Raw genomic sequence first — 24931 nt, forward strand, 5'->3', positions numbered from 1 at the left:
ACACTGCCCCATCAGTGAACGAGGGAGACACATCTGCCAGGTCCCGAGACAGCCAGAGGGAAGCTGGGCTAGTAATTTATCCTGCTGGGGCTGAGGAGCAAGGGAAAGGGGTTCCTAGCATGGCACTGCCAGCCAGCTCGACTGCACGTATCCTGTCGCCACAGCTCACTGCCTAGCGCACTCCACCTCAGGGCCCTGCACGGGGACACGAACTGTCACTGCACTAGGAGCCAGCACTAACCATGAGAGGAGAGCAGAGCGCCCCCAACGGGGTCACCAGTGTCACTCTCTGCAGTGCAGCGGCTCCCTTAGCACTACGCTGGGCCATTGGGGTGAGCACTCACCGTGAGGGGAGAGCAGAGCGCCCCCTACTGGTCACCGGTGTCACTCTCTGCAGTGCAGCGGCGCCCCCTAGCACTGCGCTGGGCCATTGGGGTGAGCACTCACCATGAGGGGAGAGCACCCCCTACGGGGTCAGCAGTGTCACTCTCTGCAGTGCAGCAGCACCCTTAGCACTGTGCTTGGCCATTGGGGTGATCACTGACTGTGAGGGGAGAGCACCCCCTACGGGGTCAGCAGTGTCACTCTCTGCAGTGCAGTGGTGCCCCCTAGCACTGCGCTGGGCCATTGGGGTGAGCACTGACCGTGAGGGGAGAGCACCCCCTACGGGGTCAGCAGTGTCACTCTCTGCAGTGCAGTGGTGCCCCCTAGCACTGTGCTTGGCCATTGGGGTGAGCACTGACCGTGAGGGGAGAGCACCCCCTACGGGGTCAGCAGTGTCACTCTCTGCAGTGCAGTGGTGCCCCCTAGCACTGCGCTGGGCCATTGGGGTGAGCACTCACCGTGAGGGGAGAGCAGAGCGCCCCCTACATGGTCACCAGTGTCTCTGCAGCACCCCGTGCAGTCCCTGGTAAGATCCCAAAGAGGCAGTGGTGGAGAGCACAGGGGTGTAGGACGGGCGTCATCCAGCTCTGGTAGTATACGAGGGAAAAGCAGGAGTGAGGAAAACGCTGGGGGAAGATAAGACGCCTGGGTCCAGATTAACATGGGGAGGGAGAGGCGGGACACTGAGGAATTCATCTGGGCGCCAGCCCCTGGCGTCCGCACCAGTGAGAAGGCAGGAGAGAGGCCCAGCTCAGCCCAGGCCAGCTCGCCAGCTGGAGGGGACTAAAGCAAAGGAGGCCTGGCATAGCCACGATTTCCTCACCACCCGGCGGCATGGAGGCTGCAGCAGCCACCAGTGACACAGGGCTCCCAGCGACGCTTCATTTTCACCGGGCGATGGCACGCAAGATGCTCCAGAAAGAGCCCAGATCCAGGGACAGGTGCACTCAGGGCCGGCTCCAGGCAGCAGCCCAGCAAGCAGGTGCTTGGGGCGGCCAAAGGGAAGGGGTGGCACGTCGGGCTTTTAGGTGGCAATTTGGCGGCAGGTCCCTCGGTCCCTCTCGGAGGGAAGGACCTACCACTGAAGAAGAAAGCGGGGCAGTGGAGCTGCTGCCGATCGCAATCGAGGCTTCTCCCCCCCCCCCCCCGTAGCTTGGGGTGGCAAAAACCCTGGAGCCAGCCCTGGGTGCACTGTGTCTACCTGGGGTCACACTGCATCCTGGGGCCCAGCAGCTGCCAGCAAGAATCGCAGGGGGAGGCCCATGAGGAAGCAGAGAGGAGCCTGTACAGGACAAAGTTCATCTGATCTGAGTAGGAAATGTGTGTAACAATCCCCCACCTGCAACCCTCAGCACCAAAGCACAGACCTCTGCCTCTTGAGCTAAAGGAGTAGCTCCATCAGGGGGCAGACGTAGTAGGTTGTTATAGCCTCTATGGACTAGCTCCAAAGTGGGTGGCATATGAATGGATGTTAGTGCACATACGTTTTGTGTATGTGCAGGCATGAGTCAGAATGTGTGTATGGCCATGCACATGTTTGTGTGCACTTGTGCATCTGCAGAATCTTGTACACGTCAGTGTGCGTACTTGTGCATCTGCAGAAGCATGCGTGTCTGTGTGTGAACTCACATGCCAGTGCCCTGGTTTCCTCTGGTTTTGTCACAGCAGATGAGTTTGATTCCTGTGATTCTGTCCCTATGACAATAGCTTTGCATGTAACGTATTAATGAGCCTTTCCCCATGTGTCTCAAGGCAGCCGCTGTGTGCATGCCAGCCTGCTCGCACTCCCCTCTGGAGAAGGGCCGACCCTGACATCAGTCAGTGCCCGCCAAATCGCACTCTGTAATTGTACCTGCTGTCACCAACCATCCCTTGAGATTCCTGCATCCCTCTGTGTCTGGAGGGAAAGTGGCAAACACCAGGCTGCAAACTCTGTAGGACCCTGAGGAGCCTGCACCGTGGAAGGGAGAGAGCGGGAGGGAGGGAGTGTGGAGCCCAGTCAGGAAGGGAGCTTCACAATTAGCATGGAGGAGACATGGGGTAAAGAGTCTGGGTGACGAAACCATAAACCAGAGAGTGACCAGAAGCAAAGTCCCAGCCCTCCCCACAGTGCCGGGGAAGTTGGAACCAAACCATAGGCCAGGCCCAGATTTTACAAATCGCCCCTCCTGTCAAAATATGCTGATCCCAACCGTGTGGGATCCAAACCGCCTCAGGCTTTGGGCTGTGTGGAGGCTGGATGTTGGAGGTTGAGCAGGTCTCCGTTCTATATGCTGTCAGCACACGCCATAGGACTCATGCTCCAGTGCAGACTCCTGCAGGCCAGCCTGTGGCACCAAGACTATGGATCCCAGCATGAAAAGTAGTGAGGCCACGGTGCACCCAGCTGGAGCACAGCATACTGGCCCCTGTAGTCTCCATTGGCCCTTACCTCTGTATTCAAGTCAGCAGCAGCAGCAGCAAGGCAAATCCCAAAGGGAAGTCGCCTCCTTGCAGATCACACACCACCCGGCTCAATCTTTAGACATGCTGGATGGCTGTTCCATCTAGGTCTGGCATTTGAGGTGCTACTGTGCCACAAAAGCGTTTGGTGACCACGTGCTCGCCGGCCATCCAACAGCATTCTTTGGAAAACACGCTTCATAAATCATTGGTTTTCCATCCCAACAAAATGTCCCTACCAAGTGTAACCCTTCTGCCAGGCTGAATTGATAGCAGCAAGGGCTGGGTTCAATACATAGGGGTCCCTTCCCTACAACGTAATGCAAAACCAGCTCGAGCCCCGACCCAATGATCTGGGAAAATCCTACACACACCACTGGGCGCCTCAAAGAGGCAATACTTCCCCTCTCGCAAGCACAGAGTCTCGGTGTAGCAGAAAAGGTTTAATACATGAGATAAACAACAAGCTAAATTGGGAAAACACCTTAACTAGAGTTCATAGACCAAACCGTGAGCAAAGACCCACCCCAGGAAATTGGGCCATGTCCTTTTCCCTGGGGTCTTGAGTCCAGCAACCCCCAAATCACCCCAAGACTCCAAAGTCCAATACCCCAAATGTCCCTAGAGTCCAGCAACCCAAAGATCACCCACAGTACCAAAAGTCTCTGTCCTGGGTCAGTGCAGCCCCAGAGTTCGAAAGTCTATCTGCAGAGGTCCCCCTCCCCCAGCCTGGGTAGAAAGGGGCACCTTACGTGGCCCGGGGCCAACTGCCCTGCCTCTCCATGGGGTTCTGCTTCCGCCTTCTCCACGAACTGCTCCGCTCTACCAGCCACTGCACTCTGCTCCTCCAGCCATCCTCACAAACTGCTCTGCTCTGCTCCGCCAGCTGCTCTGCTCTACCAGCCGTCCCGTGATCTGCTCCAGCCTTCCCCGCAAACTGCTCGGCTCCGCTCACTCTGTGGGCCGCTCCACCCATCCCACAGCTGCTCCGCTCCGCCAACTGCTCTGCTCCACCAGCCATCCCCACAAACTGCTCGGCTTCACTCACTCCGTGACTCCACCACTGCTCCACTCCACTCTGCCAGCTGCTCTGGTCCACAGTGTAGCTTCAGGCTCCCCCACTAGTTAGCAGAGTACTCAGTGCTCTCAGCTCAGCAATTCCAGCTCTTTAGTGATTTCAGCTCACAGTAGGGGAGCCCAGTGCTAGTGCACCATTAGCCCATAGTGAGTTCAGCTCAGTAACCTGTATCCAGATTCTTAAGGGAATCAAAAATCAACTCCAATGATCCACAGTGGAGAGAGGAGTAGGTGGAACTGGTATTTCTAGTTCGCCACCAAGTACAGATCCCTATCCCCAACCTCCCTCAATTCACCAGGTTTTGGAAGCCATGTCCCTTGTCCAGCAAGTGCTATTTAGTTGATAGTGAAACCCTTTATCATAAAACAGCTTAGCAGTTCCTTATTTACTTAACCAGGGTGACAATGCTTTATTCCTCCTGCCCCAATAACAGAGAAATTGGGGATCCCACAGCTGCCAAAGTGACCATTTTAGGCTGCCGTGGGCTATGCTAGGCGGGGTGGCTGTGCCTATGCAAATACGATCAGCCTCTGAAATTCTTTCCACACTCACCATAACTCACCACCGGATGTCAGGGCAGAGCCCATCCTGACTCTGCTTACACAAGAGAGCCAGCACAACCAAATCAGTGCTCACTGAGACAACTGGTAGATTTGGCTACAGATATCCTCACTGCTGATCTTGTCCTGCCACGTAATATGGAGCAGCTGACAAACACCATGCAATGCACTCAAGATAAGGGAAGAGCTAATCTGTCTGCAGCCCTCAGGCTCTTGGTAAGTTGCCAACAAAGCCTGCAGTTGGGCCAAGCATGGCCATCGCACTAACACACTGTTCAATGTGAGCTTCGGCTGCTGGAAGAACGCCTGGCTGCATCCCGGTGAGATTCCGTGCTGGGCTTTGGGGTGAACCTTCTGAGTAAACATAAGCACATAAGAATCACCACACTGGGTCAGACCAAAGGTCCATCTAGCCCAGTATCCCGTCTTCCTACTGTGGCCACTGCCAGGTGCCCCAGAGGGAATGAACAGAACAGAGCAATTTATCAAGGGATCCATCCCCTGTCATCTAGTCCCAGCTTCTGGCAGTCAGAGGTTTAGGGACACCCAGAGCATGGGGTTGTTTCCCTGAGCATCTTGGCTAACAGCCACTGATGAATCTGTCCTCCACGAATGTACCTAGTTCTTTTTTGAACCCAGTTATACCTTTAGCCTTCACAACATCCTCTGGCAATGAGTTCCACAGGCTGACTGTGTGTTGTACTTTTGTTTGTTTTAAAATTGCTGCCTGTTAATTTCATTGGGCGACCCCTAGTTCTTGAGTTATGAGAAGGGATAAAGAACACTTCCCTACTCACTTGCTCCACACCACTCCTGATTTTATAGACCTCTGTCATATCCCCCCCTTAGTCGTCTCTTTTCTAAGATGAACAGTCTCAGCCTCTTTTCTTGCTTCTCCTATGGAAGCTGTTCCATCCCCCTAATCATTTCTGTGCCCTTCTTGGAACTTTTTCCTGTTCTATTATATCTTTTTTTGAGATGGAGTGACCAGAACTGCAGGCAGTATTCAAGATGTGAGTGTACCATGGATTGATAGAGTGCCATTATCTTTTCTGCCTTAATATCTATCCCTTTCCTAATGGACCCTAATACTGTTTGCATTTTTTACTGCTGCTGCACATTGAACATATGTTTTCAGGGAACTATCCACAAGGACTCCAAGATCTTTCCTGAGTGGTACCAGCTAATTTAGATCCATCATTTTGTATGCATAGTTGAGAGTATGCTTTCCAATGTGCATTACTTTGCATTTATCAACATTGAATTTCATCTGCCATTTTCTTGCCAAGTTATTCAGTTTTGTGAGATCCCTTTGTAAATCCCAACAGTCTGCTTAACTCCTTGAATTATTTTGTTCATCAGTAAACTTTGCCACCTCACTGTTTACCCCATTTTCCAGCTCATTTATGAATATGTTGAATAGGACTGGTCCCAGAACAGACCCCTGGGAGACACCACTATTTACCTCTCTCCATTCTGAAAACTGACCATTTCTTCCTGCCCTTTGTTTCCTGTCTTTTAACAGTTACTGATCCATGAGAGGACCTTCCCTCTTATCCCATGACAGCTTACTTTGCTTAAGAGCCTTTGGTGAGGGACCTTGTCAAAGACTTTCTGAAAATCTAAATACACTATATCCACTGGATCCCCCTTGTCCACACGTTTGTTGACATCACCAGAGAATTCTAACAGATTGATGAGGCATGATTTCCTCTTACACAAGCCATGTTGACTCTTCCCCAACATATCGTGTTCATCTGTGTCGGATAATTCTGTTCTTTACTAAAGTTTCAACCAATTTTCCTGAGACTGAAGTCAGGCTTACCGGCCTCTAGTTTCTGGGATGGTCTCTGGAGCCTTTTTTAAAAATCGGTATCACATTATCTATCTGCCAGTCATCTGGGCCAGAGGCTGATTAAAGCAATGGGTTCCACTCCTCAGTTAGTAGTTCTGCAATTGCCGGGGTCTTCTCTGGAGCCCTTTTTAAAAATTGATGTCACATTAGCTGTTCTCCAGTCATTTGGTACAGAAACTGGTTTAAATGATAGGTTATAAACCACAGATAGTAGGTCTGCAATTTCACATTTGAGTTCCTTCAGAACTCTTGGGTGATACCATCTGGGCCTGGTGACTTGTTGCTGTTTAATTTATCAAATTGTTCCAAAACCTCCTCTAATGACACCTCAATCTGGGACAGTTCCTCAGATTTGTCACTTAAAAAGAATGGCTCAGGTGTGGGAATCTCCCTCACGTCCCCTCCAATGGAGACCGATGCAAAGAATTCACTTAGCTTCTCTGCAACAGCTTTCTCTGAGTGCACCTTTAGCACTCCGGTCATCCACGGCCCCCACTGCTTGCTTGACTGGCTTCCTGCTTCTGATAGACACAAAAGAAGTCGCTGTTAGTTTTTGTGTCTTTCGCTACTTACTTTTCAAATTCTTTTTTGGCCCCCCAATTACACAGTTACATTTGTCAGAGTTTATGCTTCTTTCTATTTTCCTCAGTGGGATTTCATTTCCAGTTTTTAAAAACTTCCAGTTTTTGCCTCTAAATGCTTCTTTTACTCGGTGTTTAGCCATGGTGGCATTTTTTATCCTCTTACTGTGCTTTTTTTTAATTTGGGGAGTGCATTTCATTTGAGCCTCTATTATGGTGTATTTAAAGTTTCCATGCAGCTTGCAGGCATTTCACTCTTGAGATTGTTCCTTTTAATTTCCATTTAACTAACCTCCTGATTTTTGTGTAGTTCCCCCTTTTGAAGTTAAATGTTACTGTGGTGGGTTTCTTTGGTATCCCCCCACCTACACACACACAAAGATGTTACATTTAATTACATTAGGGTTCAGCTGTATTCACCTCTTGGACCAGATCCTATGCGCCATTTAGAACTGAATCAAGAATTGCCTCTGCAGTTCAGGACTAGCTGCTCCGAGGAGCCGTCATTAACTTACACTGTGCCTGTCCAGAACTCCAACTGGCCCGGGACTCCCTCAGGTTTGCAAAGCCCAGATCAGTCCTTTTTCTGGCTGATGCTTCTCATTCCAGCTGCCTCTGCACTTCCCAGGGGCAGCCAGGTGAAAATCTGTTCCCAAGGTATTTTTCACCCCGATTGAATCCAGGCAGATATGGGAGTCTCGGGTGAGCATCTGTTCCATGTGATCATCACTGGCAGCAGAGCCCTGGGACAGAGACTGGCCAGAGCTGGGGTGATGCTGGGAGCCTCATTACCTTAGGCTACTAAAACTAGCTTGGAGAAGGCACTGGGGCCATCCTGTACTGGTCCCCGGGGAAGCTAGACTAGGTGGGGGCTCAGGAAGCCTCTTCGGCTCTGAGTGGGTGGCACCATTTGTTGATGCAGTACCAGAGGAGAGTGATGGATGGATTCATAATCACAGCAGCAATTCTAGGTTGTAATTTTCGGTTCGTTTAAGGAGCTCCTTAATCAACAATGCAATTACTGCTACCGCCCTCAGCCTAGGGAAGGAGTGCAGAGAGCGTGTGCTGCTGTGGTCTCCAGGGGCGAAGGGAGGGAGGCTGGAAGAGCAGAGGTAGGTGGATGTTGTCTAGATTCTCCCCTGCGCCTCCTAAGACCCAGGAGAGGAGGCTGACAGCAAGAGCTGTGGAGGCCTTGGGAAATGATATCGCTAAACTACAGCTTGTTCCAAGGGGCTGGTGGACTCACGCCAGCCTGTGTGCCCTCGCCCTGGCCCCAGCCCTATCTGCATTGCTAACGTGGGTCTAACACCCTGTCACGGAGTGGGGGGAATCAGGGCCCTGCACCCCCCTCTTCCTGGGATTCACCGTGACTCTCAGCCAGCCAGTAAAACGGAAAGTTTATTAGATGACAGGAACACAGTCCCAAGTGGAGCCTGTAGGTACAACCAGAACCCCTCAATCAAGTCCTTCTGGGGGGTTCAGGGAGCTGAGACCCCAGCTTGGGGTTCCCTGCGTTGCACCCTCCAGCCCAAGGCTGAAAACAAAACCCCCTCCAGCAGCTCTCTCCCCCTCCCCCAGCTCCTCCTCTCCTTTGTCCAGTCTCCGGGCAGAGGGTGGGTGTCACTTCTCCCCACCCCTCTCCTGGCTCAGGTTACAGCTCAGGGATCTTCCTTCAAGGGAAGTCCCCCATCCCCAGTGTAACTCCCCTGCAACATTCCCAGGTCAAATCCGCCCCGCTTCCTGCTCCATCACACACCCACACTATACAAAGCTGCTGCTGTCCCATGAAGGAGATAGGGCCAGGTGTCACCTCGACTCCCTGCCATTCAGCACCCTGCAAATCTAGCTCCTGATGCCCATTCCTCCCCAAGTGGTGTCTGCCAGGCCCCTGCTGGGGCCAGGAGTTTCATGGGAAGTGAATGGGCATTGTGAGGGCATTTTGCAGCATCCCTGGCTGAGGGAGTTTCTGGAACACTTCCCAGCACAGCCCTGCCATCCATCCCTGGCTTGCAGCCCATGTCTCCTGCTCTTTCCGTAGGCAGGCGTTCCTAGAGTCTCATTCCCCGCTCTGCCCCCCGTCTCATGTGAAAGTCACTAGGTTTGGGAAACCTCGCTGGACTGAAGCAAGCCCGGCGTGCCGGGACCCATCCTCTTGTTCTACAGCAGCACAGGTCGGAGTCCAGGGATGACGAGGATTGACCGTGTCTGCGCTGACATGCGCTGCACACATGGCCCAGGCCTAGCTTTGAACACTGCTGATCTCCCTCCTGCCACGAGCAGGGGGTAGCCATTTTCCCTGGGCACCGCTGAAAAGTGTCACGCTCCGTCACTGAGTAGCCAGCCAGTGACGTGGATGTTGAGGGCCAGCATCCCCTGGGCTTCCGTAGGATGAGGCAAGAAGCCTGCTTGAGGACCATGGATGTTCTTAGACCCCAGGGGCCCCTTTCCCTGGTGCTGTCTCCCACCAGCGGGACATTCCCCCGGATCAATCACAGGGCTGATGGTGGTTAGCATTGTGCTGGATGGGCTGGCTGGCTGCGTAGCGGGGGAGTGACTGACTGGCTGGTTAATGGATAGGATTGCTGCCGGTGCGGCCAGCCTGGTGTGGTGCCTAGAAGAAATCCTACCCCAGGGATGGCACAAACTCATGGGTCAGATGGTGCTAGTTAGAACAGCTCTCCCCACGGAGCTGAGCAGGGCCGGGGCCAGGGCCCTGCCCCAGGAGATACCACTGTCGTCAGCCTCCTCCCACTCCCCTCTGCTCTGAGGGGCAAGCAGCCAGTCCAGTCAGCACCCCCTGTGCCAGCCTGCTGGGCTGGCCACGGTCCAGGTGCCCCTCCCTGAGCACCCCTGGGCACCAGGACTCCAGGTCCAGGCGGAGGGAGCAGTTCTGACTCCCCTCTACCGGCACGTGGCCAAGTCATGCTCCAGCACAGATGCTGCATAGAATCGTTGAATCATAGAACTGTAAGGGATCTTATGCGGTCTCTAGTCCAGTCCCCCACCTCAGGGCAGGACTAAATATTATCTAGCCCATCCCTGACAGGTGTTTGTTCAACCTGCTGTTAAACACCTCCAGTGTCAGAGATTCCACAAACTCCCCGAGCAATTTATTCCAGTGCTTAACCACCCTAACAGGAAGTTTTTCCTAATGTCCAACCTAAACCTCCCTTGCTGCAACTTAAGCCCATTGCTTCTTGTCCTGTCCTCAGAGGTAAAAGGGAACAATTTACCCCCTCCCCCTTGTAACAACCCTTTATGTACTTGAAAACTGGTATCATGTCCCCTCTGTCTTCTCTTCTCCAGACTAAACAAACCCAATTTTTTCAATCTTCCCTCCTAGGTCATATTTTCTAGACCTTTCATCATTTTTGTTGCTCTTCTCTGGACTTTCTCTAATTTGTCCACATCTTTCCTGAAATGTGGTGCCTAGTGTCATGGAGTCCCCAGGCGATGCTCTGGAACTGCTCCCCACAAAGCCAGGCAGGACTTTGGGGAGCCTCCTCTCCCTCGGAGCAGACTGTCTGCAGGGCAAGAAGCTCACACGGCTTCACCTCCTGGGTCTCTCCCTGGAGCATTCAGCATCCTCTGCCCCTCCGTGCGCTTCCCACAGCGAGCCCGCCCAGGCGGGGTACGGGGGGACCAGAGGGTCCTGCACTCCCACTTCGCAGTCAGACGTGACTCTCAGCCAGCCAGTAAAACAGAGGTTTATTAGATGGCAGGAACACGCTCTAAAACAGAGCTTGTAGGTACAGAGAACAGGACCCCTTACCTGGGTCCATCCTGGGGCCCAGCGAGCCAGACCCCCACCTCTGCCCTCACTCCTTGTCCCCAGCCAACTCCAGACTGATGCCTTCTCCAGCCCCTTCTTTCTGGCCTTTGTCTCTTTCCCGGGGCAGGAGGTCACCTTATCTCTTTGTTCTCCCACACCTTTAGCATCCCCTTGCAGGGGGAAGGGGAAGGGCCCCAGCCATTTGTTGCAAAGATACAAAGTGTCGGCCATCTATGCACACTGGAGACTTAAGAACTGCATAGGGGAAACTGAGGCACCCACACAGTATTCAGAGGAAACATTAAGAACAGTCCCACTTCGTCACACCCAGAACTGAATACAATACTCCAGTTGAGGCCTAATCAGCGCGGAGTAGAGCAGAATGACTTCTCGTGTCTTGCTTACAACACTCCTGCTAATACATCCCAGAACGATGTTTGGTTTTTTTACAACAGTGTTACACTGTTGACTCATATTTAGCTTGTCATCCGCTAGGATCAGCAGATCCCTTTCTGCGGTGCTTCTCCTAGGCCGTCATGTCCCAGTCTGTGTGTGTGCAACTGATTGTTCCTTCCTCAATGGAATACTTTGCATAGGAAGGGACAGTCATCACGGTCTCTGCCAGGCCACTGCTCTCTCCAGTGCTCAGTTTGAAACAGCCCTCACCATGGGGCTCATCCCCTGGGAGATCGGGGCTCTCCTCCTGCCCCGACTGGAAGGCAGTGTGGTTGACAGTGTTGCTGTGACCGCCGGCCACTCTTTGGAGGCCTGGGCAGGGTGAGCTGATGGGTCTCGGCCTGGCTCCTTGTGGGAAGGTGCCACATCTCCAGAAGCGCTGGGGTCCTTCCAGGGCAGAGATGCAGTGCCCGGGCGGGGCCTTATGTCGTAGGAGCGGGTGAAGGGCAGGGTGCAGAGGGTGATGTAGCTAGTGCCTGGAAGTGCTTTGCAGATAAGCTGGCTCTGTCCACACTGAGCTGCAGGCTCAGCAGGGATGGGTCTGAAAGCTGTCACCTGGGGGAGCAGGAGCTGGTGACCTTGCCATGGGGCTGCTTCTGACACAGCCCAGCGTTGGGTCCCAGCTAAGGCTGTGCGAACTGCCACCATCCCCCACCGGCCACCGCTCAGAGCTATTCCCAGCTCCTCACACAGGCTCCAGCTGGCAGAGGCAGCGTTCTCAGCACTCACACGCTGGAGTGCTCCGGAGACACAGATGATGATGAGCAATAATGACTGGCACCCGCAGAGCGCCTGTCATCAGCTATGCAGAGTGCTTCCAGCCCTACTCTGGGTGCCTGACAGTTGGCATGTTGGATGGGCAGAGACAGATTGCCTCAGCTCATGTGGAAATGCACCCCCTCTGGGGTGGAGCGATGCAGCTGTTTAACAGCCACCCAACAGTGCCACTGAGCTGTTTGGGGCAGGAAGAGAGGAAGAATCGCTAGGAGCACGAGGACTCCCAGCCGCACCAGGGAGCAGCTGCTGGCCAGGAAGGGCTCCCTGAACTCCACCAAGTAAAGCTCCCAGTTCAGGGGTCTCCCTACCCCGCCCCGGAGAACCCCCACACATCAGTGATGTCAGCGGGCTGTGCATTCATTTCTGTCTGCCGATGATTGTTAGCTCCAAACTCCACCCTGCCACTGATCTCACTTGCCTGCCTGCCAGGCTCCCTTTAGTCAACCCTTCCTCACATCTCCCCAGAGCCCCTATTCGCTCACCCCTCCCACTCTCCCCACCTGGCCCCAGAGCTAGCAAGTTGTGCCACCACTAGAGTCTCTTTCCTCAGGATCCCAGCACTGCTGGCCCATTCCTGCCCACCTGCCCCGTCTGAGCGCTTCCAGGGTAGCCCCGTCCAAAGCAAACACCCCCCAGAGACTCTGACCCAGGCTCCTATTGATCCCAGCCCCCCTGTCCTGAGGGCTCTGCCTTCTCCCCTCGATTCACACTCTCTTCTGCCCACCCCCCTGCGCTCAGCTCTCACCCTTCCCAGGCTCCTGTCCACCTCCCATAAGGCCATTGCAGAGAAACTAAATGAATACTTTGCATTGGTCTTCATAGCGGAGGATGTGCCATTCTTTTAAGGTGACAAATTTCAGGAACTGTCCCAGATTTAGGTGTCATTAGAGGAGGTTTTGGAACAAATTGATAAACTAAACAGTAATAAGTCACCAGGACCAGATGGTATCACCCAAGAGTTCTGAAGGAACTCAATGTGAAATTGCAGACCTACTATCTGTGGTTTGTATCCTATCATTTAAATCAGTTTCTGTACCAAATGACTGGAGAACAGCTAATGTGACACCAATTTTAAAAAAGGGCTCCAGAGACGACCCCGGCAATTACAGGCCAGGAATCCTGACTTCAGTACCGGGCAAACTGGTTGAAACTATAGTAAAGAACAGAATTGTCAGACACAGAGATGAACATAATTTATTGGGGAAGAGTCAACATGGTTTTTATAAAGGGAAATCATGCCTCACCAATCTACTAGAATTCTCTGAAGGGGTCAACAAGCATGTGGACGAGGATCCAGTGGATATAGTGTATTTAGATTTTCAGAAAGTCTTTGACAAGGTCCCTCACCAAAGGCTCTTAAGCAAAGTAAGCTGTCATGGGATAGGAGGATGGTCCTCTCATGAGTCAGTAACTGGTTAAAAGACAGGAAACAAAGGGTAGGAATAAATGGTCAGTTTTCAGAATGGAGAGAGGTAAATAGTGGTGTCCCCCAGGGGTCTGTTCTGGGACCAGTCCTGTTCAACATATTCATCAATGAGCTGGAAAACGAGGTAAACAGTGAGGTGGCAAAGTTTGCAGATGATACAAAACTGCTCAAAATAGTTAAGTCCCAGGCAGACTGTGAAGCTACAAAAGGATCTCACTGAGCAACAAAATGGCAGATGAAATTCCATGTTGATAAATGCAAAATAATGCACATTGGAAAACATAATCCCAGCTATACATATAAAATTAGCTGTTACCACTCAAGAAAGATCTTGGCGTCATTGTGGGTAGTTCTCTGAAAACATCCACTCAATGTGCAGCGGCAGTCAAAAAAGCAAACAATGTTGGGAATCATTAAGAAAGGGAGAGATAATAGGACGGAAAATATCATGTTGCCTCTGTATAAATCCCATGGTACGCCCACATCTTGAATACTGTGTGCTGATGTGGTTGCCCCATCTCAAAAAAGTTTTATTGGAATTGGAAAAGGTTCAGAAAAGAGCAACAAAAATGATTAGGGGTATGAAACAGCTTCTGTATGAGGAGAGAGTAATAAAACTGGGACTATTCAGCTTGGAAAAGAGACAGCGAAGGGGGAATATGATAGAGGTCTAGAAAATCATGACTGGTGTGAAGAAAGTGCATAAGGAAGTGTTATTTACTCCTTCTCATAACACAAGAACTAGGGATCAATAAATGAAATGAATAGGCAGCAGGTTTAAAACAAACAAAAGGAAGTATTTTTTCACACACAGTTCACAGTCAACCTGTGGAACTCCTTGCCAGAGGATATTGTGAAGGCCAAGACTATAACAGGGTTCAAAAAAGAACTAGATAAGTTCATGGAGGGTAGGCCCATCAGTGGCTATTAGTCAGGCTGGGCAGAGATGGTGCCTGTAGCCTCTGTTTGCCAGAAGCTGGGAATGGGCGACAGGGGATGGATCACTCAATAACTGCCCTGTTCTGTTCATTCCCTCTGGGGCACCTGGCATTGGCCACTGTCAGTGGACAGGAGACTGGGCTAGATGGACCTTTGGTCTGACCCAGTATGGCCATTCTTATGTCATTCCTCCCCCTTCCTGGCCGGCCCCTTAGGCCTCCTCTGGCTCCCCACAGCCGTCAACCTCCCATGCAGCCCACTCTCCACTGCTGACCTTTCTTCTCTCCTTTTCCATCCAGCGCAGGTGTAGCGGGCTGGGACTAACTGAACAGGGCCCTTAAAGAGGCTGCCCATCCTATTCCAGGCCCCCAGCCCTGCCAGGTATCATCATGGTGCACAGAGATGGGGGGATCCGTGGGATGGCAGCCCAAAGCAGGCCGGGTCAGGTTTACTGCGTCTGAGGTTTTCTTTTTCCTGTTACACTCATGTTCTCTCCAGCACTCCATGGCAGACCCTGGTTCCCCAGTGGTTGAGTTTGGGGTGGCGGAGAGCCTTGTGTTCTGGGAGAGCACAGGGGTGCGGAGCAGAAGGCCTCACTGTGCAGGGTGACCCACAGCAAAGTGCTTTGTGAGTGAATATTTTCATTCTACCGTGAAAGCTGCCCGAATGGCCCTTTGCCCCAGTCCCACTAGCCCCACTCCTCCGTGCTGCCCTTAACTTAAAGGGTTCTCAAGGTTCCCAGCATGTTTGTTCTAGCTCTGCGTAAAGATCCCTCAAGGCTGCTCATTTTGCCAGTCCCTGGTTCACCACTTAAGGCAAGTTTCACTGGTTTGTTATTTTGCAGTGTGCTTCATTCATCCAGCACCCAGACAAGACTAGAGCCCTGGAGAAGGGGAACAAGACACAGTCCCTGTCCCAAGGAGTTCATAAGCTGCAGCAAGTAATTTCTCAAGTCCAGAACAAGGGTGAGAGGCCAAGGGAGATGGAGTGAGACCTGCCAGGGCTCAGACTGGCGTCTCAGAAACTGTCTGGTTTGATTGAGGGCAGGGCAGCTTCTCCACCACTTAGAATCTCAGGGTTGGAAGGGACCTCAGGAGGTATCCAGTCCAACCCCCCACTCAAAGCAGGGCCAACCCCAGTCAGATTTTTGCTCTAGTTCCCTAAATGGCCTCCTCAAGGATTGAACTCACAACCCTGAGTTTAGCAGGCCAATGCTCAAACAACTGAGCTATCCCTCCCCCCATTGAGGGACTCTCTTTCTCAGTGAGGTGCTGTGGCTGTACCAGCGGTGACGGGCTGGATGCAGGGGTCACTGGCGGAGAGTCCCAGGCCTGTGCTGTGTGGGAGACCAGACCGGATGTCAGATGGGGTCCCAAGAGGAGAGGAGGTGGCAGGAGCTGGGCTGGGACAGGGAGGGACGGTCCAGAGGGAGGGTGGAGCCCAGGGCGAAGTGCAGGGTGGGTAGGCGTGAGCCAGACCAGGCAGCAGCGGGAGATTAGACTAGAATCCCCGAAATCCCCTGCTGGCAGATGGACATGGGAAGGGCGTGGCAGAGCTGGAGCCCTTGACAGGCTGGCAGGGGGCTGGTGCTCCTGGAACTCCCGCCTGGGGGGCAGAGCTGGCGTTACCTCAGGCAGGATGGTTCCAGCCAGGACCATGTCTCTTGCGTCTGGCTCCAGCACCCAGCCTGCCTTGGAGCAAAGGGTGAAAGGGCTCAGACTGGGCTGCTGCAAAGCTTCTGGCTGGCTGGGGAAATCTCGGTGGAGCCCAGCTGTGGCTCTGGAGACCAGGCAGCCAGACTCCAGCATAATTAAAAGACAGACATCAAGGGGCTGGAGGGAAGGAACACGCCATGGGCGCCTCTCCCGCCCCACTGCCTCCAGCAGAACTGCACCCGGGGCTCTGAGCATTTTCCCTCACTCATGGTCAACAGCCAATTTCTGAGCCCAACGGCTGGGGGCTGAACGCAGCCCTTTGTGTCACTCGAGTGGGGGAGCTGTGGGCCAGGTGCTCACATGGGATTGCCTGTATCTGTGCCAGGGAGTTTCTCTCGGTGGGGGGGGGGCACGCGGAGGTCTGAGTGAGTGGGTCACTGTATTTCTGTGTGTGTGTGTGTGTGTTTGGGGGACTACTGGCTATGTGCAGGTATGTGATTCAGTGCATGTGAGCTGCGCTATATGGCTGTGGAGGGACCTGGGGGTTTGTGTGTCTCTCTGGGGAGTGTGGGGGGCACATATGTGAAAGCAGGGCGGTCTGTCTGCACTGGCAGGGAGGAGAGGAGTGTTGTGTGGGTGTGTCCCTGCAGAGGCGGTGCATGTGTGTGAATCTGTGTGGAGGAGGGTGTCTGTGTTGGTGTGGAGGGTGTGTGTATGTGTCCCGGGGTGTGTGTCTGTGTCAGTGTGGAGGGTGTGTGTGTTCGTCCCGGAGTGTGTGTCTGTGTCGGTGTGGAGGGTGTGTGTGTCCCGGGGTGTGTGTCTGTGTCAATGTGGGGGGGGTGTCCCGGAGTGTGTGTCAGTCAATGTGGGGTGGGGGGTGTCTCAGGGTGTGTCTCTGTGTCGGGGGGGGTGTCCCAGGGTGTGTGTCTTTGTCGGTGTGGAAGATGTGTGTGTGTGTCCGTGTGAAGTGGGGGTTGTGTGCCTGTGTTGGGGTGTGTGTGTGTCCCTGTGAAGGGGGGGTTGTGTGCCTGTGCCAGGGTGTGTGTGTGTGTGTGTGTGTCCCTGTGAAGGGGGGGTTGTGTGCCTGTGCCAGGGTGTGTGTGTGTGTGTGTGTGTCCCTGTGGAAGGGGGGGTGCCTGTGCCGGTGTGTGTGTGTGTGTGTCCCTGTGAAGGGGGGGTTGTGTGCCTGTGTTGGGGTGTGTGTGTGTCCCTGTGAAGGGGGGGTTGTGTGCCTGTGCCAGGGTGTGTGTGTGTGTGTGTGTCCCTGTGGAAGGGGGGGTGCCTGTGCCGGTGTGTGTGTGTGTGTGTCCCTGTGAAGGTGGGGTTGTGTGCCTGTGTGTATGTATGTCCCTGTGAAGGGGGGGGGTGCCTGTACCATGTGTTTACACACAGGGACTCGGTGCCAGATGCCTGGGAACCTGCTGTCCAGGCTCCAGGCCCCCGGCTCCCTGCTGCCTGAGCCTGTCACGCTCCCCCGGCTCCAGGCCGAACCACAGAGGCTGCTCGGCGGGAGGAGGGATAATGTATGAACCTATTAATGAGGGCGGCTGCCTGGAGGTGCCCAGGGGACGAGTTCAAGGAGACAGACGCGGCTTTGAACCGGCACAAACTGCCAGCGGCTTCCCTTTGGGTTTAGTTCTGTCATGGGCTTGCCAGGGAGAGCAGCTCCTGGGTAGCAACAGGGATCAGTCACTTATTGTTCATTTTACAGAGTCCCCTCAGTGGGGGTGAGTGAGCGACTGATGACATGGATGACTGTAGCGGGTGGACACCCCTTCCTGCCTGGGAGGGCTGGAAAGCAGCCCTGGAGGGGCTGATTGGGGAAAGAGCCGCAGCTGGGCCGCGCCCCAATCAGCTGGCCTGGGTAAAGAGGCTGGGAGCCAGGAGCCCAGTCAGTTTCTGTCTGTTTGGAGAGGGAGAAGGGCCTGGCTGCAGGGAGCTAGACCCAGGGGACCTGAGTGGAGCAGGGCTGGGGAAAGGCAGAGGAGCTGGGGAGCTCCTGTCTGGAAAGCCTCAGGCTGTGGCCTAGCATATGGCCATGAGCTACTGTGGGTTGCAGGGGGCAGCCCAAGGGGTAGGGCAAGGCAGCAGGTCCAAACCCCTTTGCCTGTGACGAGTGGCTGATACTGCAGTCTGCCCCAGGGTATGGGGGCTAGATGGGGACTTATACTGAGGTGAGGTGGGATAGTGGGTGGGGGTTCCCTGGGGAGGGGAGACCCTGAGAGAAAGGGGTTACTGCTGGGGGCAGCACCGCCGCTAACAGGGCACTGGAGTCCAGGGAGGGACGGAGGGGCCAAGTAGTAGTGGACCACCAGCCTGCAGAGGTTGCTCCAGGTGGGAAATCGAGCTAATTCCTGGGACCAGCCAGCAGGAGGTGCTGCAGGTGTGAGTCTGCATGCTTAAAATGACCCAGGTACCCTGAATAGCACATGGCTTGGTGCAAGTCAGATTGCTGATATTTGTTGGTGTCACCCCTTGAAAGGAGAAAGGCAAAAGCTACTGCTGGATCCCTGCCCCTGGGGCCAGGCAAAAGCCAGATCTGCTGCAGTCCCCACCCCCCCAGTATTATTCCCATTTTGCACATGGGGAAACTGAGGCACACAGAGGGGGTGTGAGTTGCTGAAAAGAACTATGGAGTCAGAGGCAGGATCATCTCACAGTGTTGTGCTCAGCCAGCTGTGGGTGGTGCTATGGGAGTAGGTTTGGAGGTGATGGGCTATGGGTGATGCTATGAGTGTAGACTTGGAGGTGACACTACAGGCTGTGGGTGCTGTAGGTTTAGAGTGTTCTGGAAATGAAGTCAAGGCAGGACCCTCTCCCTGGTGAGGATCACCCTGCAGCCCATAAACTGATCCAGGCATCTTCACTGGAGACCAAATGGCTGCTTCGCTAGAGAGGTGGGCACTCAGCAATACTTACCCATGTGGTCTGCAGCTGGGCACTGTAAGATTAGCTAGCTAGAGAGCTTAGGTAGATTTGCAGGTGTCACGGAGTTAACGGGGGATGCTCTGGAACTGCTCCCCACCAAGCCAGTCAGGACTTTGGGGAGCCTCCTCTCCCTTGGAGCAGACTTGTTCAGGGCCAGAAGCTCACACGTCTTCACCTCCTGGGTCTCTCCTTGGAGCATTCAGCATCCTCTGCCCCTCCGTGCGCTTCCCACAGCGAGTCCGCCCAGGCGGGGTCCTGGGGAAGCCACCGGGTTCTGCACCCCCACTTTGCAGTCAGACGTGACTCTCAGCCAGCCAGTAAAACAGAGGTTTATTCAATGACAGGAACAGGGTCTAAAACAGAGCTTGTAGATACAGCAAACCGGATCCCTCGGCCGGGTCCATTCTGGGGGCAGTGAGCCAGACCCCCACGTCTGCCCTCAGCCAGCTCGACTAACAACCCCCTCCAGCCCCTCCTCTCTGCTCAGCCCCTTTCCCGGGCCAGGAGGTCACCTGATCTCTTTGTCTCCAACACCTTCAGCTGGCACCTTTGCAGGGGAGGGGCCCAGGCCATCAGTTGCTAGGAGACAGAGGGTCAGGCATTTAGGTGCACTGGCCCTTGCTCTGCAAGATACTTAAGAACTGCCTAGGGGACACTGAGGCACCAACACAGTATTCGGAGAAAACATTAAGAAGTTTCCCAGTTTGTCACAGCAGGAGCTCCTTGTGCCTGGCCAGCTGCCTGGGGCCAGCAGGGGAAATGGGTAAGAGGTGCCACACTGTTTCTATGGCAGATCCTGGAGCAGCTGGAAACTCAGCCTTGCTGATGCTGGAGACACTGGGGGAAGGAAAAGAATTAAGTGACCTCCAGCTGGGCTGGGAGGAGGCAGGGGTCAGCTCTGGGGCCAGTCTGGCAGCCTGCCTGGGAGTGAGTATCCCCCTGCCGGTGTCTAGAATGTGCCCAAGAAACCTGCTAGTCCCCAGTACCAGTCAGACAAGCTCTGAGAAGGGTGTGATCTGGACCCATGCCCCCCCCCCACACACAAATGGGTGCACATACCCCCTGCTCCCCTCTGCTCACAGCGAAGGGGCTTCAGCAGCTGGGGCCCTGAAAGACAAGTGAAGTGAGCAGCACCCGCTGGCCCCTCACAGCTCTCCCCGTGGGAGCAGCTCACATGCCTAGAGCCCAGGGAGCAGAGGGGAGAGTGAGCAGCAACCCGCCTGCAGCACTGCCCCTCAGCCCCACTGCAGTCAGGGGCTGCCCTGGGGTGAAGGAGGGCAGGATTTGGCCCATGTTGGGGGGTGTTTGTGTCATGTATGTGTCTGAGAGAACGGGTTGGGGGGGATGCGGGGGGTATAGGTTTGGGGTGATGTGGGGTATATGTTTGGGGGTATAGGACTGTGGATCATATGGAGTGTCGTTTTGGGGGTGATGGGCTGTGGGTGACACTACAGGCTGTGGAGAAGCAATGTCATCAGATGGACATGTCACCAGACTGGGACTCAGGAGAAATGGGTTACCCTGGGCCTGCCCTGGGCCTCAGTTTCCCCTCTCGTGCTGTCTGTCTTGTCTATTTAGACTATAAGCTGGGGCAGGGGTTCGTCCCCACAACCCGAGACTCGCTATGGTGTGGGGAGCTAGGCCTGAGCGGAGAGCTTGTCCCTAGGCGGGAGTGGGAGGCTGTGCCCAGCCAATGCCAACTCACAGCCCATTTTAACCATCCAGCTCAGCCTGACAGATGGCGGCTTCGCCCCCTGTGCTGCCGGCACATGCCCCCGAGCCCCGGTTCGGCCCCATCTGCCCCGAGCTGGGGGTCGCACTGTCTGCAGCAGAGCAGGACTAGAGGGCGGGTGAGCCCACGGACAGCCCTGCTCAGCAACGCTGGAGACAAGGCGAGTTACTGGGTCTTGGGCCTTTCCGCCCTTCCCTTCCTAGACATCGACGCTGGGCCGAAACCACCCCCCTCATACACATGTACCCCACGCACATACCCCCCACTTACACAGGTACCCCCTGCACACCCCTCATGTATCCCCCACAAACATGTACCCCCACATGTACACACACGTACCCCCACATGGACCTGCCTAGTCTGCCATCTTGACTTTAGCCCAACCTCAGCACACAGCCCCATCAGCCAGAAGCTGGGAGTGGGCGACAGGTGGATCACTCAATAACTGCCCTGTTCTGTTCATTCCCTCTGGGGCACCTGGCATTGGCCACTGTCGGTAGACCCAGTCTGGACGTTCGTATTAGCCAGTCTCGGGGGGGGACAGCTACCTGGCTGTGTTCATGCCCAAATGGGTTTGAGGGAATGTAAGGGATGTATGGGGGGGCACATTCTGCAGGGGCGGGGGCTGAGTGCAGGGGGGGCATTCTGCAGGGGTGGGGGGAGCAGCTGTCTGTACGAGCCCGCAGAGGGCGAGCAGAGGCTCCATTCACACTCGGGTTCTTGGCCGCCCGTGTGTGACGTTGAGCCGCCCTTCACCCAGCCAGCTCACACCTCCCCCCCGGGGGTGACCCCAGCCTGACATGCACCTCCAGGGGATCAGAACTGGGGCCTGCAAAGACTCCCTCCCGACGCCCGCTCTTCATCCCGGCCCTGAGCCAAAGAGGAGACAACAGCACAACTCCCCTGGTCCTGCTCCTAGTGACGGCCCCATCTCCGTCCATCCCAGCAACCTGTGCCAACGTGCGTAAGAGCCTTCTGCTCCACAGCTCCCGCCCTGGGCGGCTTCCCGGCCCCTTCCGCCCTTCACACTCCATCTCTGCTGCTTGTGCCGTCTCCTCCGGCCCATTGCTTTCCACTCCCGCTGCCCAGAGGGGGCAGCCGCCGTGCGCTGGCTGGGGCTGGGGTGCGAGGAAAGGCCAGGAGGATGATTCGATTGCTGTTGAGTGATGTCGCTGCACATCCAGCCCGGCCTGCAGTGCACCGAGAGAGCACAATCAAGGTGGTGCTTTCCCGGAAACCCAGCGAGCCAGGATCCACTGGCTGCTCATTAGCCCCCAAGATGCTGGGTCTGGACCCAACCTGGCCCCCTTGCTAGTGCAGGGGGCTGAATCAGCCGCAGCTCCCCAGAAGGGGAGGTGGTGTGAACCCCTTTAAATGTGGGGTGCTGTGTCCAGGGGCCCAAAACCAGGGATTGCCCTGCAGGGAAAGGAGAAGAAACAAATGTGACAGGAAGAAACTTGGGGGGGGGAGGAGCTGGGAGGGGTTAAACTTGGATTTAAAACAGTCTCATCCCTCCCTCCCCCCCCCCCCAGCTGCAGACAGCCCTGAGTGGATATGGCTCTGCCAGTCCCCCATGGCTTGATCAGACCTTTCCTTCTGTGCACAGAAATACAAAATCCCCTGGTGCCTGCCTGATGGGGAGCGGTGAGCGGCCCTGGCGCTGTTGGTGCAGAAGACGCTACCTCGCCAGGCAGAATGGCTGAGTACCAGGGGTGACTGGGATCCTACCAAAGAGCCAGGCAGGCTGGAGGGAGCAGTTCCTCTCCCAGCGCCATTTCTGGGCAGGGCTGAGTGGATCTTGGCCAAGGTTAATGGTGCTGGAGGCCAGGCCTCAGTGCCCTGTGAGATGGGCTCCCCCACTCCCCATGGCTGCATCTCAGAGAAACAACCTCCCCTCCGGCCCCCGCAACGCTGGCTGCAGGGCACTGAGGAGGCAGGGCTGGCAGGCTGTGAGGGGGAGTCCTGGCCAGCTCTCCCCAGCCCATGGGGAGAGGAGAGGATGCGGGAGACCTGGGACCCCTCTCCCTGTGCAGCAGCATCAGCACTGGCACCCAGGAGGTGCCTCTGCTCCCCAAGAGCCTCCCCGGAGATCTGGGGCTCCCCTGGGTGATTAAATCCACCTTGCCCTCAGCCTGGCCATTAGCAGTGATGGGATAACTTCCTGGGATGCATGACACCTCCCACCACCCCACTCCTGGTGCCCCTGGGCCTAGGCCCCCGGGCACCCCAGCCACATCACGCCGTGCACAAGGGAACCAGCGCCTTGGGGCTTCGGGCAGGGGCCGACGGGTCCCCAGCCTGCGGCTAATGGCTCCAGTCGGATGGTAAATGCACTGTGAAGTCAGAGCCCCCAGCCCAGCCCCGGGCACCACCAGCCGGTCCTCTGCCTGCGATGGCACCAGACACAGGACACAGACAGGGAGCGGCTGCCACTGCAGGGTTGGCATCCCATGGTGTGGGCAGCAGCTGGGCATGAGGCGGGTGTGGCTGGTGATGCCCTGGCCCTCAGCACCGAGCACACATGCTGCCCTGGCCTGCTGAGGGAGCTGGCTGGTGGCAGAAGAAGCTGGGAAAGGAGGGTCCTGGCTCCATAAGCACAGAATAGGCTTTTGGGGGATCAATAAAAAAAAAAGACCATATGGGGGATCTCACCCAGCCCCCACCAGCCCCAGGACCCTGCCCCAGCTCCCCTCCACCCATCCGAGGAGACTGGCCCAGCCTCCCTCAGCCCGAGAACCCCTCCCCCGCTGCGCAGCCCAGGCCCCTCCCCAGCTCCAGCCACCCACCCCAGGAGACTGGCCCAGCCCCCCTCAGCCCAGGCCCCTCCTCAGCTCCAGCCCCCCACCCCAAGAGCCTGGCTCAGCCCAGGCCCCTCCCAAGGAGACTGGCCCAGCCCCGCTCAGCCCCAGGACCCTGCCCAGCTCCCAGTGTGGGTCTGTCCTGCTGCCCCTCTGTTCGCACCACCCCACTGCAGTTCTGCCCCGTGAGTGCTAGGGGCTGGATTCTGGTTCAGAGCAGAGAGGGGAGAAGCTGCTGGTTCCCTGTAGGGTGTGGGGGGGCATGGATCAGCCCCAAGATGGGGCTGACCCCCCCAACTCTGCCAGTGTCCCTCCATCCTGCCCCACTGCTGTCCCAGCCCTGGGCTCGCAGACACCCGTCACCATCTCTTTCAGAGCCCTTCCATCCAGGCCTCCACTCCTAGTCCTCTCCCAGTTACTTCCTCATGTGGCCAACCCTGTGGCCCATTCAAAAGAATAAGAATCCGCCAAACTCATTTCACTTGTGACCTAGCCTGGGATTTGCTCCCAGCTCTGCAAGGGAGATGGGCCAATTCCCAGAGACCCCCTAGACCGGCTGACGTGCGGCAGGGGCCAGGCGGTATGAGCTGCATGCCGAGGGCGTGCAGGGCCTCAGTTAGCTGCACCCAGCTCACCGTGATCTTCCATTCGCTGGAAGGCCAGGAGAGAACCCGGCATACAGGAGAGACCGATCCTGCCCTGGCCACAGGGGCGTGGGCTGGGGAGCTCCCAGCCGGCCCTTTCCGGCTCTGCTGCCCTGGCTCTGGGAAGGTACCTCTCTAGGCAGGGAAGGGTTAAAGCCCCCAAAGGCTGCAGGATCTTCTGGGCTGGGGCTGGGAGGGGGGCTGGGTGGGACAGGGAGAGGCTGGGCTGACCTTGCTCGGTTCTTTCCTGAGTGGATGCAGTCCCGCGCTGCAGTCCTTGAGGTTGTCACTAATGAGAGCAGCTCAGCCTGGGAGCCAGAGACATGGGGAAGGATTTTATTGGTATGTCCCAGCCAACGTCAGACTGGTTAAAAACCCGCTTCATCTCCCAGCGAGGCATCTAGCGCAGCTCAGGCAGTAGCTGGTACAGGGCCAGCAAGCCAGGCGGCATCTGCTCAGCCCTGCTTCCTGCTCGCAGCCGTGTGCACGCGCGCTAGGCTCTGCCACCAGCTGCCAGCATCTTCCTCCTCCCGCATCCTCCGGCAGCATCTGCTCCGGGTACCAGCCTCCCAGCTCCAGTCGCAGGCATCGCCTCTCTGGGCACCCACATCCCGGCACCTCCTCTCTGGGGCAGCGAGGGAGCCCCCCAGGGATGCAGTGAAGGCGGGCACGGAGGAGGCGGTTGGGAGAAGCAGACGGAATGGGAACAGTGCAGGCAGCTCCTTAGGGCTCGCAACGCGTCCGGATCCCCTCTCCGGTAAGTGAGGCGTAGCCTCTGTCCGGGGGAGCAGCGCCGAGCCTGCTGCGAATGCCCGGCGGAGAGCGTTTGGGAACTCATTAGTGACAGGGTGGGGCACGTCGCCCCGCTGGCCCCCCTCCTCTCCAGAACAGGCACCCCACTCGC

At 55.8% G+C, this 24931-nt stretch overlaps 1 protein-coding gene across 2 annotated transcripts in view; it reads left to right on the forward strand.

Annotated features, from left to right (window-relative positions):
* The first annotated feature begins 24405 nt into the window (after positions 1 to 24405).
* The window catches only part of PHF24 (PHD finger protein 24), a 45684-nt gene continuing 45158 nt past the window's right edge, over positions 24406 to 24931 (forward strand). The window contains exon 1 of one of the 2 annotated variants that reach the window (XM_030567444.1): positions 24406 to 24784. The gene's annotated coding sequence lies outside the window, so the exon portion shown is untranslated. The remainder of the gene's footprint in view (positions 24785 to 24931) is intronic. The other variant, XM_030567443.1, reaches the window with a different exon arrangement.

This window comes from Gopherus evgoodei, chromosome 6 (assembly GCF_007399415.2).
Source record: "Gopherus evgoodei ecotype Sinaloan lineage chromosome 6, rGopEvg1_v1.p, whole genome shotgun sequence".
Taxonomy (NCBI): Eukaryota; Metazoa; Chordata; order Testudines; family Testudinidae; genus Gopherus; species Gopherus evgoodei.